Source organism: Sciurus carolinensis, unplaced genomic scaffold, assembly GCF_902686445.1.
Source record: "Sciurus carolinensis unplaced genomic scaffold, mSciCar1.2, whole genome shotgun sequence".
Classification (NCBI taxonomy): domain Eukaryota; kingdom Metazoa; phylum Chordata; class Mammalia; order Rodentia; family Sciuridae; genus Sciurus; species Sciurus carolinensis.
The window spans coordinates 173,836-188,466 of record NW_025920199.1 but is presented as its reverse complement, the minus strand read 5'-3'; positions in this window follow the sequence as shown (position 1 = coordinate 188,466).

Below are 14,631 nucleotides of genomic sequence, written 5' to 3'. Positions count from 1 at the left end.
AACTAGACTGGACACTGAATTTCTCTTGGTAGAAACTCTGAAGGGGCCCTTGAACTCACCTTTTAAGTGTAGAAATATGTGCCCAATCTCTCTTGACAGAAAGTTTCATTATGTTGCACTCACTACTGCCTGTCTGACACAGGATCCTCTGTTATATTGCCAAGGGTCTTATAGCAGCCCCTGAAATATGCAGACTACAGCCTTGTGCCACAGAACCTGGCACAAATATGCCACTATAAAGTGAATGATGGGTAAATCAAGAGCCTGATAGTGAAATAATGAGCACAATTTTCCAGAGCATATCATCTAACATGCGTCCTGACGAAAGAGAGGAATGTTACAAAGCTTCAAAGCTGAAGGTGAATAAAAGGGAAGAGCTAAGGACATTCTGTGTGGCAGTAAAACACAGAGGTGTTGGAGATAAAAACCAAATTCAGTGAACAGACACTAAAATATTGTCATTGTTAATGATCTCCCCAAAAATACAACATTTTTTTTTTCAGTTTCACACTACTATACCAATACAAGAAGGAATTGCAAGATCATTTGGTAAGCAAAGATAATTACTGACAATAACTGAACTTGTAATGGACATGAGTGCCCTTGCAAATTTGTGAACCTATTCTGTTGATTACAATGGAAAGCTCTTTCCATTGCTTTGGCTTCTCTGGCACATGAACTCTGAGAAAAGACTTTCCTTACTCCACAGCACCTAAACACAAGGAATTAACCTTAAGCAAGTAGATATTTGGAAATTCAGCACTGAATATTAGCTCCCCAAATAAAGGGTGCACCACAACATCAGAGAGGTAAAGGGAAAAAGATCTCTGCTAAAATAGAAAAATAAATGCCCAATATGGGTGAATCCTGAATTTCAAAAGCAGACAATTTTATGGAATAACTAAAAATATGATGGAAATTACCTTCCATGAAATACAGAATCTAAAGCATTTCAAAATACAAAATCCTTTTATATTGGAATTTTCTTATATCCAACACAAACATGCCACATACCTAATGTCTCTGAATTTATTCTTTAAATGTGTGTTCTCTCAAAAATGTGTTCTTGAATCATTCCTTATACTGAAAAGCACAACCAAAAATTTCCAGAACCATGACAAAGATGAGATAATCACCTTTCCCCCAAATCTACACATCATGTCTTTGAAATATCCATAAAAGCAACAAAACTCTTTAAAAATGCTTCATTCAAATTGAAGCTGGATCTTCTGTGATATGGGGAAACCAGTTTTAAAATACCCACTGTGCCACCTGAGTGACATCAGCAGAAACTATAATATGTATTTAGCACTAATTCACTCAATTTTTAAAGGAATAATATCTTCCCAATGCACATACAACAGACTGATAAAATGCAGTGCCAAAAGCAGCTCTTTTTTGCCATCTCCTCTGGGTTTTCCAGTTGATATTTAGGTTGGCTTGGAACCAGACCAGGTGTAAAAATGCAATTCATTTGCAAAGAGCCTGGGAGTGTGCCCCAGAAGTCTACTATTTCTCAAATACTACTGCAGTTGACATTGTGAATTTCATGTCATTAAATACAGCTGAGCACCTTTATTTTTCAAGAACTTGTTGATTAAATCCCTACTTCAGCATATTCATGAGTATCACATATCACTTCCTCACTATTGTACAATTCCCAGGAATGCCGACTCTTAGGCAATCCAGGTCACAGGAGGAGCACTGCTGATTCCAACCACTCTGTCATGCTGAAAACTCTCATTGAAATGAACTTCCACTGAAAAATACTACTTTTCAAACTGTGTTCCATTCACTTGATATAGGAGAATAGAAAATATTGAGGAATGGAGGTTTGTCATTATCTGAAGAGACTAAGTATGTTAGGTGACTGGATCTTCTTCCAGTCTGACTCCATAAAATGTGTGACTAGAAAATTAACCCAAGGCAAAACCAAACACAGTCTAATGAATTTTTAATTTCACATCCAAAAATAATCCTCTCAGGATTCCTAGTTTTATGAAAAGTCTTCAAGTGTTAGTGTCATGAGAGAAATATTTATCCCTGTATATTTAAGGAGGAAAACAGATGTAGTTAAACCCTGAGCAGATAATTTTCCCAGTGGTCCATAGTGGCCTCCACAGGAGGAGAGGCATGCACATTTGAGAAATATTGTGTGCTCAGGTTATTATTATTACATAAGGATACTTTGGGGTTCATTCAAATCTGAACCCCAAGTATTTACAATAGCAATCAATTTCTATTTGTCCCACACTTCATCCTTATCCTGGAATTTTCCTTTCAAAATTCCTGCCATCAAATATCTGGGAAAACAAAAGACCCAGTGGAGATGCTGAATCTTCTCCATTAATTCATGTCTGGGGAATGATGTTCCAATAGGTTCTCCAAGCAAAGTCAGTTTCCCTAAATTAGGGAAGGTCTAAGCAACTTAGCCTGATCCTCTTTATAAATATAAATAAGCAAAGGGAAGAGGTGATTTCTCACTGGATCAATGTTCCCTGTACAATATGTGGTGGCAGAATAAAAGTAATAAAGGGATGCTGAATTTTTATACTATCTGTGGTTTTGTTTACATCAAGTCTTCTCAAAAATCATTGCACTGAGCTTGGGTTTAGAAAGTTACTTCCATTGAACTGTCTACCATTCATCATTTTGCCACCCTGGTTTTGATCCATCTCAAGTTTTTCAACAGTGATCATGTGAAATGAGAGTGAGGAAACAACTCAGATATTCAAAACTGGAAGGGCTGGCATCCAGTAACTTGGAATTTAAAGGCAAGGAGATTCCAGACTCTGGTAGGAGAATGCACTTATTTTCTCACCCCAGGGGGTGTTTCTGGATGTGGGGCAACATGGTTCCAAAGGAGTGCCTGCAGTAATATCCTGGCTGCTCTGCAGATATTGCCTGATGTCACAGAAAGGTGGAATGGCAGCACTTTGACATCACAGTTCTCAAGACAACCAGAGATGCATCCCCTCCTGGCTGATACAGTGATTCCAGTCAAGCACTGGTTCAGAAGTGATGGTAGGAGGGAAGAGGTAGTGGCAAGTTCCCAGAGTCAACTGTTACCAAGAAACACAATCATAACTTCTCCCAGGAGCAGAGGAGTCAGTGTGTGTTGGGGGTGCAGCCAAGTGAACCTCTAGGCGATCCAGTTCTGTCCAGGGCAAGTGATCCCGCTGAATCCTGACAGCCTGCATTAAGCTGCAGGCCTGCTAGGAGGCGCTGTCTACATTGGCCCCACCAGGCATCTTTGTCACGTGGCTACTCGTCCTGCTACAGGCAATTTGTCCCCATTAGGAGTAGGAGTAGGACCTAGGATTGATGGATGGGTTCAGGAGAGCAGGAGAATCACTCAGCCTAGCACAGGCCCCAGGAGCATTGCTCTCCAAACCTGCTCCTCTGCATCCAGTCTCAAGGGGTATTTTACCCTGTCACATAATTGTCCTAGGGCCTTACCAGTTAAATGGAATAATGGCTGTTGAGAACTGAGGGCAGGGAACATTCAGTACGATTTGGTGAATTTGGTGATGACTGAATTGGAAACATCAACAAACTCTGGTGGGGTTCCCCTCATTTTCTTTGAATGTTCAAACACATGAGAACTGGAACCTATGACCTTTTCCTGCAAGTGGAGGGTGGTGATTGCTGTGATGTATAGTGAGGAGAGGAGGGATCCAATCACAAAGCACATGTGATGAAGGCCAGGAAAGTGCTAGTAAGTAAGAACAGATGTTCTGTGCACATTCCACCTACCAAGTCCCACTTGATTTGCTGCTGTCCCACCACTAGGCTGGACTCTGAAATTCTCTTGTTGCAGTTTCCATGGGAACCTTGAATCCACCTTTTAAGGGCAGAAATATCTGCCCAATCTCTCTTGCGAGAAGGGCACATCCTGTTGCACTGACTACTGCCTGTCTGACACAGGGTTCTCTGTTACATTGCCAAGGGTCCTTTAGGAGCCCCTGAAAATTGCAGACTACAGCCTTAAACTACAGAACCTGACAAAAATATGCTCCTATAAAATGAATGTGATGAATGAAACAAGAGCTTGAGAGTGGCATGATGAGTGCCAGGGTCCAGCCCTAGCAGGAGTCCATGGGTTCCACACAGGTAACAGGGCGTGGGGAGATAGCGTCGGCAATGGATGGAGAATGAAAGACACAGACTCTAGTTCTGGTGCAATCACTCCCACTTTATTCTGGGGAAGGCTGGGTTTATACACATTTTTCTTCAGGTTATAATGGCAGTCTTGTGGTTAATGAAATTAAAGAAGTTTCCAAAGCATAGGCAGAAATTGTTCTTAATAAGGAACTGAAAGATTATGAGAAAAGAGTAACCTTACAGATTATCCTTACCTAATCACAATTATTTTAAGAGTATCTAACTATGTCAATGAGCTAATACAATGTTTATTTCCTTAATATCTAAACTCTATGTGACCTAAGACTATTCTTATTACTCTCACGGTTAAAGCAATAGTCAAGTAATCTCATGTGACCATCTCTAGTAGGTCCATCTGGTTAATATCTAAATTGCTGAGTTAAGGGCTACACGAGGGCAGCGGTCAAAGTGGTTCTCATGGCCAAGTTTTTTTACTGAATAGATTACATTATCTTATGTAGCTCTTCTTTTCCAGAACAGGGCATTGTGCACCAACGTTTGTTATAGGGGTGACCTATACTTTGTAGGAAGGAAGGAATGTTGTGAAACCTTGTTCTTTTACCCCACCACCACACATAAAAAAAAACATCATTAGGATTTAACCAGCCTGTTGCAGACAAAGGCAGATCTATATCTATTTTCTCCAGAGGCTTTCAGGGACTCATTGCATGGTTGCAAAATTATTTTTAACTTTGTTAGTGGTAAAGATCCATTATCTTTCAGATTGTAGGTAATATTTTCTGGAATTTTTGTTGTATTCCCCTTGTCCCCTTAAGCAATCTGTTCAGACTGAAATGAGTAATATATTATCAGAAAAACACAGCAGAAAAAACACCATGCCCTGGAGCAAAACATCCGGCAATTCCCTTTAGGATGAGCCTTTGCAAACATCCTCCAGAGGATTTTGCCAAGCACTGGATGGAATTCCAGATGCCCCCGCAGCTCCCCCTTTTTTATTTTGTAAAGTGAAGAGGCCTTCTTGAATTTTTACTCTCTTGACTAGTCTGAGGATTACTCAGAGGATGACTGGAAGACAAAGAATTAAAATTAAAATACATACTCCAATCAAGCCATATTGCAATATTGTATTTAGGAACGTACTATTAAATATAGTTGTTTTTACATTATGAAACATTTGAGAGGCCAAATTATCTGCTGGAACAACCGAGAGATGAGCCTGACTCAACATTTTTATTTGTAGTTGTAAAGCATTGATATCTGATGTTATATTAGTATTATTCCATACTCCTTTAAGGTGAGTTTTAACTTGTTCCCAGTTAGTATTATTATCAACCTTTAAGGGAGTAATACAAACCCATTTGTAGTTAGCATGACATCTAGTGCTCATTGTAGTTTGAATATTTTGAATCTCATTTCCCATAAAGAGAATAGCTTCTTCAAGAGCATTAATTCTTGTTTCTAATTTTTTATCAGTTTGTTCTTGTGCCGCTAAAGCCACAGAGACATTATGAGATAAATCATTTACGTGTGAAGCAGTATGAATTTTCTGTACAAGCGCTGTTGTCGAGAGAGCTAAAGAAGTGATTATACTGATTAAAGTTGTTATTCCTAGGATCAAAGCTGCAACAAATCTTTTTGATCTTAAAAGTTCATTAACTGTTTTTAAAATTTCAACACCTGGGTCATCATACCAAGATTCTGTAAGATTAATGGGCAATATAACATAATTAGGCTGATGTACAATTAAAAACACCTTTAAATCTTTAGACATGGTTGAATTAATACAATTAGTAAGAACACAATCATGGCGATAAATATTATAAGCTTCCTTATTTTTAGTGATATTGAAATTATTTATGGTAGACATAAGAATAGCATGAGGAGCATTTATACAAGCACGTACTGCAAAGTCATTAGGTTTACTTAACTTAGGTCTTTGTAATAATACTATATTAGTAGCTGCTAATAGTTTATACAAGTCAGGAAAGTAAGAGAATTTACCATTTATAAGGTCACTCCAACAGATGGGTGTTACCCATCCGGGAGTAAACCATCTATGAATAGGCTCATTGGTAAGAAAAGGGTTAAAATTAAAATGTAACATTTTATTCTGTCTTGTCTTTAACCAAAGTTTATAATCAAAATCAGGAGAAGACACAGAATAATCTGTAATAGTAGTAGCAGAGCCTTGTGGCTTAAACTGTAGTGCAGTATGATGAAAACCACATTCAAATCATTTTGGGAAATCTGTTTCTAAATCGAGTAGATTCCAAGATCTGTCTTTATGACTGTTGAAGTCATCACACAGTTTAAAAGGAGGCGGCAAAGCCACTGAAATATTTGTATCATTATAATTAGCATATCCAAGTGAGGTTATCTCTAGGAAACATATATCTCTTTCATTGTCTTCTTCTCCTGGAGAATCAGTAATGTAAGTCCTATAACTTAAAGGGAGACATCCCAATGTCTGTACTAAAGATTATCTGTACTAAAGCTCATTGGTGTCTCTTCAGTAATTCCATGAAATGTAATAGTAGATGCCATTTTATGTGGTATTAAAGAGTCTGAAATCCCTCCAAGTAATTGAGGCTCATTAGTAAATACTTTAATATTAGATCTGCTCCAAGTAGTTGGATGCAGTAAGGGAGGATTTGGAAAATAGGTCCAGTAAGCTTTCCCTTCATTATCATAAGCATGAATAGGCAGTACCTGAGTTGAAATGAGAGCAATCAATGCAAAAAAGAAAGCCTCTGGGGTTTTAGGTTTTCCAGAGCCATTCACCGTGTCTTCAGCAGTGGCAGTCAGAAATTTCACTTGTCTCCAAGTCGGCAGGTCTGAGTTGCGAGTTGCGGATGATTGTGCAAGACGCAACTTTTTCATCTTAAATACTAGCCCGTTTTCGTCCATCTGATTGGGTTGGTAAGGGATCCAATACTCTTTGTTCTTCCTCCTTTGAATAGGGCTCATTGTAGTGATGTATCAATCTGTCTGGAATCCACAAAGGTGTTTCAGCATCCAGTGGAAATACACAAACATAACCTCAACCGGATGTCAGCACGACATCAGGTCCTCTCCACTTACCAGATAATAAATCTTTCCATTTTACTAAACTTTGCTTTGACCTTTTACTTTCCCAATGTCTCATCATTGCAGTATTTCCCTCCTTGTCAGTATTTAGATGATTTAAAACAAATAAAGCATGTTGTAAAATATGATGTGGGGAAGAGTATTTAAGCTCTTCCTCTTTTAACTTATTTATTTGTATTTTTAATCTTTGATGGCTCCTTTCTACTATTGCTTGTCCTTGTGGGTTATAAGGAATTCCTGTAGAATGAGAAATATTAAATCTGGAACAAAAATATTTAAATGTTTTTGATGTATAAGCAGGAGGATTATCAGTTTTTAATTTTTTAGTCATTCCTAAAACAGAAAAACAAAGGAATAAATGTTGAATCACATCCTTGTAGGCTTCCCCAGTTCTGGCTGAGGCCACAATAACATGAGAAAAGGTATCGAATGTAACATGAACATAAGACAATTTTCCAAATTCTGACATATGAGTTACATCCATTTGCCATAAGACATTAGGTAAAAGTCCTCGAGGATTAACTCCCATCTGTGGAGAAGGAATAAGTTTAGGACAAACATGACAATTTTTAACAATAGTTCTAGCTTCTTCTCTAGAAATATGAAATTGTTTTTGTAAGGCAGATGAATTTTGATGATGATTTTTGTGTGATATAATAGCTACTTCTATAGCTGTTAAAATAAAATTTTTAGCTAAGTGATCAGCATGGGTATTCCCCTGAGCAAGGTGACCAGGTAATCCGGAATGTCCCCGAATATGACCTATAGAGAAATGTGAAGTTCTGTTATGAATTAGATATTGAAGTTCTTGTAGCCTATGTATAATTTTAGATGAAAAGGAGAACGTTGCTGTTTCTGTGGTTGGAAACAGTTTAACAATGTATAATGAGTCTGTGTACAAGTTAAAGAGTTGAGCAACAGTCTTGAAAGCATAGATGACTGCTTCTAATTCAGTTCTTTGTGCAGAAGTTTCTTGTGTCCATTGAACTGTGGGTTGAGAATTAATTATTGTAACTGCTTTTCCATTTGACAACCCATCTGTAAATATTAACATAGCATTGTTAATTGGAGTTGAGGAGCCCCATTTAGGAAATATTATTTCTGTTTGAAGTAAAAAATGTAGTAAAGGATTATTGGGCAAGTGGAAAGAAATTTTTCCTGTAAAATTTAGAAATGCAATAACCCATTGATCATCAATTTGTAATAATTGGTCAAATTGTTCTCTTGTGTAAGGAATAATTATTTCATGCATTTCACAAGCAAACAATTCTTTACTTCTAAATCTGGCCTTTAATACCAAAGAAGCTACCAGAGTAGGATAAGACATTAATATTTTCTTTCCTGATACTGGTAAGTGTATCCATTCAAGTGGATCATTTTGCCATAAACAACCTGTTGGAGTATGTTTTGTTTTTAGCACAATAAAAACCCAAGGCAAGTTATAATTAACTTGTTGCAAGTGATGTTTTTGAATTGCAGTTTCAACAACTTGTAAGGATTGTTCTCCTTCTTTAGTTAATACTCTACTTGAGTTAGGATCTGAATCACCCTTTAGTATTTCAAACAAAGGTGTTAAATCATTAGTTGAGAGTTTTAAATAAGGTCTAATCCAATTTATATCTCCCAATAATTTTTGAAAATCTTTTAACATTAATAATTTGTCTTTTTGAATTTGTAACTTTTGAGAGCTGACACAATCTGTTTTTATAGTTCTTCCTAAATAATTATAAGGAGGTTCTTGTTAAATTTTTTCAGGAGCCACTGTCAGACCCCACCTCTGTAAACCTTTAATTAAATCCTGTAATATTATTTGTAACAAATGGCTTTGAGAATGTGCAATCAGTATATCATCCATATAATGAATCATATAGCAGTCTGGATACTTTTGTCTACAATTAATTAAGGCTTGATCTACAAACTTTTGACATAATGTAGGAATATTTTTCATTCCTTGAGGTAATACTTTCCATTGAAATCTTTGATAAGACCTTCGTAAGTTAGGCAATGGTAAACTAAATACAAAACACCATCTATCTTGTTTAGCTAAAGAAATAGTAAAGAAGCAATCTTGTAAATCAATAACTATAATTTGATAGCCTTCAGGGACAGCCACAGAAGGGAGGCCAGGCTGAAGTGCCCCCATAGTCTCCATTGTATTATTAACTGCTCTTAAATCCTGCAGTAATCTCCATTTTCCTGATTTTTTCTTTATAACAAATATAGGTGTATTCCATGGACTATTGGATGGCTCTATATGTCCTAACTGTAATTGTTCCTGTACTAATTTTGTGGCTGCTTCGAGTTTTTCTTTTGATAAGGGCCACTGTTCCACCCATACTGGTTGGTTGTCCTTCCAGATAATTGGGTCAGCCTGCCTGGTAACAGAGGCTCCTATGAAAAAGGCGTACTTTTCTCCTGTTCATCAGTTAAAGTAATATTAAGTTGTTCCATTAAATCTCTTCCCCATAATGTAAAGGGGAGAGAAGGAATAACATATGGTTGAAAAGTCCCAGTTTTTTCTTTTTCTCTCCAATGTAACATAACAGAGTTTTTTGCCACATTGGAGGCTAATCCTAGCCCCACCAAAGTAGAAGGGGATTTAGTATTTGGCCAGCTAGGAGGCCAATAATGAGCTGCAATACAAGTTACATCCACTCCTGTATCTAGCAATCCTTTGAATTTTTGCCATTTATATCTATAGCTTTCATAGGCCTTTGTTCTGAAATGTTTTGTACCCAGGCCACAGTATTAGTTGATTCAAAATCCTCTTTCCTTTCTGGGGCTAGTACTTGATTTGGAAGTTTAAGATAGGGTATTAACAATAACTGAGCAATTCTCTGTTGAGGAAAAATCTGTACTGTCTTATATGGGGGATAGACCATAATTTTTATTTCTCCTAAATAATCTGAATCTACTACACCAGGTATTACCTGGATTCCTGCTTTTGCTATAGAACTTCTTTCTATTATTAGGCCCATATGTCCCTCAAGCAAAGGGCCAAATATGCCTGTTGGGATTAAAGTAACCTCTGATTCTGGAGTAATAATTAAATGCTGAGAGGAAGGCAGATCTAATCCTGCACTTCCTGGGGTTCCTCTGGCCAGGTCATTAATTGTTGTCCTACAAATGGATTGGGGGATCCCCAATTGTTTGGAGGGGACTGGGGAAGGCCCCTCATCCCATTTTTTTGGATAAGGTTCATTGGCTTGAAATCCTGAATAATTTTGCCTTAACTGTTTTATAGAAGGCATGTTTGAACCTCCTTGTCCTAGTCCATTAAGCAAATGGCCATCTTTATGAAATCTGGATCTACATTCATGATTCCAATGAAATCCTCTTTGACATTTAGGACAAAGTGTTTTTGGAGGAGTTACACCATTATTATTATTAGGTGAAAAATTGGATTTTTAGGATTTGGACAATCCTTGGCAAAATGCCCATGTTGTCCACAAGAAAAGCAATTTCCTTGAGGTCTGCTAGGATGACCAGCAGGCCTAGGAGCATTAACATTTTGATTAATACCTTTAAGATATTGTGAATAAGTTTTTCCTTGTAAGGCAGCAGCCATAGCCATTCCTTGAATATGAGCTGGGCTACTGTCCATACAGGTTTTAATATAGTCTGAAAGAGAGCCAGTTTTTCTAATTGGTCTTAATAGATCCTGGCAAGTAGGATTAGCATTTTCAAAGGCTAATTGTTTTAATAAGTGTCGCTGGCTCTTTGCGGTACCAAATCCGTGGGTATTTGTCACTGCCTGCAGCAACAATTTGCACGGGTCTTTATGGGTGGTGGACTGGAAACTGAGCCACCTCTATTTCTGGACTGCTTCCTTCCTTGCTTGCTTGCTTATAGAGGATAGAGGAAATGAGGTTTACTTGCTTTGAGAGGAGAGAGAGAGAGAGAGACTTTGTTTAGAGGAAGAGAAACTTTGCTTATCAGGAAGAGAAACTTTGCTTAGAGAGAAAGTTTTAGAGAAAGAGAGGCTTCTACGCTTATCAGAGATCTATTTCTTCTTAGTCCTGCTTCTTCTTAAAGGTGCGTCCTGCATCCTGTGAACTAAGGGTGCGTCTATCTGAGGTGCTTCTTAGTGATGCGTCCCGTGTATTGCGATCTACCTATCTGTGATCTAGAGATGTGTTCTCAATTATCCGCTCTGTGATCTGCCTTCCCCCGCTGCCTGCTGCTTCTCTCTGTGAGCTGCTTCTATCTGCTTGCTGCCTTTTCTTCTTCCTTTCTGCTAGTGTCTTCTACTCCACTTCTTTCTGCTAGCTGCTGCTCTTACTGTCACACTCCCACCCACTGCCCGCTTATATTCCCTCCAGGAGGTGGAAGGCAGGGCCACGCCAGTTGCGATCAGGTGAGGAGCCAGCTGCCCTATCATGGCAAGGGTTAAAATGAGCAAGCCTGAGCAGGCGCGCTGGGGAACACCTGTGCACGTGTTGTGCGCGTGGACTTAACTGAATATGGCCAGTGATAAATCACCTGAGTGTGCTTATGTTAATTAACCTCCTCACTGCTGATGTGATCAGGCGCCGTTCTGGCTGGCACAGCCCCCAACACTGAACAAAATTCTGTAAAAATGCTTCATTTGAATTGAGCCTGGACCTCCAATAAAACAGGGAAATCAGTGTTTACATAATCACTGTGCCTCTTGAGTGATATCAGCAGAAACTAAGTTATGTATTCAGCACCAATTCACTCATTTTATTGAAGTAAAATATATCTTTCCAAAGCATAGAAGAGATGACTAAGAAAATGAGATGCCAAAACCAGATTTCTTTTATCATCACCTCTAGTTTTCCCAGCTGACATTTCAGTTGACATAAAAATGGCCAAGGTGTACAAGTTCAATTCATTTGAATTCTGGGTCTTGGAATGTGCCCCAGAAGTCTACTACTTCCCAAACACTTCTGTAGTTGACATTTTGAATTTCCTGCCATTAGAAAAATGTGAGTACCTTTCTTCATCAAGAACTTGGTGATTAAATCCCCACTTCAGCATATTTGTGAGTATCATAAAACCTATCAGTTTTTGAAAATTGTGTTATCTCCATGAATGCCTACTCTTAAGCAATCCAGGACAGGGAGTGAGAACTATTGATTCCTGCCACAGTGTCATGCTGAAAACTCTCATTGGAATGAACTTCCAATGAAAAGTCCTACTTTTCAAATTGTGTTCTATGCACTTCATATAACAGAAGAGAAAATATTGAGAAGTGAAGGGTTAGTATTTTTAGAAGAGGCTGAATATATTAGTTTACTGAATCCTCTTCAGTCTGACTCTGTAAAATGCTTGACTGGAAAACCATCCCAAGGTAAAAACAAGCACATTCTAATGAATTTTTAAATTTCACCTTCAAAAAATAATCCTGCCAGATTTCTTAGTTGCATGGAAAGAACCACTGTCTTCAAAAGTTGTTGTCATGAGAGAAAGATTTATCCCTGTCTATTTAAGGAGAAAAATAGTTATAGATGAACACTGAGCAGACAATTTTCTCAGTGGTCTGTGGTGACCTGGGGCAGGAGGAGAGGCAGGCGCATGTTATAAATATGTGCTCAGATCGTTATTACATAGGGATATTTTTTGTTTATTCAGACCTAAATTCCAAGACTTTACAACCACAATCAATTCCTACTTGTCCCACACTGCCTCCTGGAATTCTCGTTCCAAATATTCTAACCAGCAAATATCTGGGAAAATAAGAGGCCTAGTGGAGGTGCTGGATCTTCTCAATTCAAGTATGGGGGTTGATGAGCAAGTAGGTTTCTGGGGCAAAATCAGTTTCCCTAAATTATGGGAGGCATAAGCAATTTTGTCAGATTCTGTCTGTAAATATACATATGAAAAGGAAGAGAATATTGCTCACTGGGCAGTGTCCAGGTACAATAGATGCTGGCAGAATAAAGGAAAATAATGTGACACCAAATTTTCATACTACCTGTGGTATTGTTTGCAGCAAATCTTCTCAAGGATTGTTTCACTGAGCTTAGTTCTAGAAAGTTACTTCCTTTGAACTGCCCATCTTTCAAAATTCTGCTACCTTGGTTTTGATCTTTCTCAAAGAAAAATCTAAGTTGGTTAGCATATTTTGTGAAGTAAGAACAAAATTGGAGACATCAAAGGTATTCAATGTTAAAAGAGCTGGCATCCAGCAACTTGGGATTGAAGGGCAGGAGATTCCAGGCTCAGGTAGAAGAGTGTGTGACTGTTTGACATATTTGACTCCATGGAAATGTTGTACCAGTCTATATGGGCAATGACTAAACAGACTCCATTTTACCTTAAAACTCCATGGTATATAGGAAATGCTTCTCTGATGGAATGCCCCACATCTGTACCTGTGAACAGTTGCTTAGCATGCCTTTTTGGCAATATAAAATGATGACATTTCGATTCTTGTATAATGAAAAATTTTTCTCTTTTTGATTCCTAGTTTCCTGAACAATGTACCATGTTACTGGTGATGTCAACAGTGATTGTTTAGATGTTAGTAACCATTCTTTAGTTTGTACCTAAGTAAGGTCATTTTGACCCACTTCAGATCTCATGATTTCAGATTCCACGATAGCAACAGACACTTACGATTGATATACTGATTTATGATATAAAAACCCCTGCAACCCTATGGTCAGGACTGTTCTCACAATAGCAAATATTGTGGCATTATGTGAGACAATCAGTTGGCCAGCTTAATAAAGACTCTCACATTTGGACTTCTCAATGGTGATTGGTTTTTCTTAAGTTGTACCCCACAACAAGTGCACTTTTTATTTTTCTCTGAAGTTCATGTTTCCAGGCCTGGGGTAACATGGGTCCAAATGAGAGTCTGCTCTGACATCCTGGCTGCTCTGCAGATACTGCCTGATGTCACAGAAAGGCAGAATGACAGAACGATGACATAACAGTTACCAAGGCAACAAGAGAATCGTCTACTACTGGTCACTTCAGACAATGAATCAAGTCAAGCACTGACTCAACAGTGATGGTAAGAGGGAAGAAGAAGGGAGCGAGTGCCCTGAGCCTACTGTTTTCAAGAATTGCGATCCTAACTTCTTTGCCCCAAAAGAGAGGAGCCAGGGAGTGTTGGGGTCGCAGCCCTGTGGGGTTATGAGCCATCCAGTTTCCCTCCAGTGCAAGAACCCTACTGAAGCCTGACAGCCTGCACTAACCTGCATGACTGCTGGGTGGCGCTGTTGATGTTTTGCTGCACCAGGCTTTATGGCCACATAGCCACCCATGTTCTGCTGCAGACAATTGGTCCCACCAGGACTACTGGACCTGGGAGGAATGGATGCGCTCAGGAGGGTTGGAGGATCACCCAGCCTAGTAGTGGTCCCAGTGGCATTGCCCTCTGAAACCACTCTTATGGGTCTGGGTTCACTCAATATTTGCCCAGTCAGGTAACTGGCCCAGGGCCTT